Here is a 283-nt window from a genome sequence, read left to right as displayed (position 1 = left end):
GGGAAACCCACAGCCTCTCCCCCCTTCCCCTCCCCTCTTCTGTAAACCCTGGGAGAAGTTTAAACAACCCAGAGAGAGTTTTCTCACCAGTCTTATTTTACTAATAGGAAACAAGTGTTTGAGGCAGCGAAGGGAGTTGGAGCTGCTGCAGAGGGAGAGGTGACTGTGTGGAGAGGCTCTGGAGCTGGGGCAGGTCATAGCTTGGTTCCTCACTGCTGGAGCTGGGAGACCTCCAGGATGGTCCTACTCTGGGTGTCCTCCAGAGACAAGGCATGTCCAGTCC

General features: G+C 54.8%; 1 protein-coding gene across 1 annotated transcript in view; it reads left to right on the top strand.

Moving 5' to 3' along the window:
• The window catches only part of SLC39A11 (solute carrier family 39, member 11), a gene marked incomplete at its 5' end in the record, with an annotated part of 36,568 nt that overhangs the window by 34,660 nt on the left and 1,625 nt on the right, over window positions 1-283 (top strand). The gene's annotated exons all lie outside the window — the stretch shown is intronic.

Source organism: Acanthisitta chloris, unplaced genomic scaffold (assembly GCF_000695815.1).
Source record: "Acanthisitta chloris isolate BGI_N310 unplaced genomic scaffold, ASM69581v1 scaffold2788, whole genome shotgun sequence".
Lineage (NCBI taxonomy): Eukaryota > Metazoa > Chordata > Aves > Passeriformes > Acanthisittidae > Acanthisitta > Acanthisitta chloris.
Note: the sequence above shows the minus strand (reverse complement) of the source record. Positions and strands in the feature narration are given on the sequence as shown.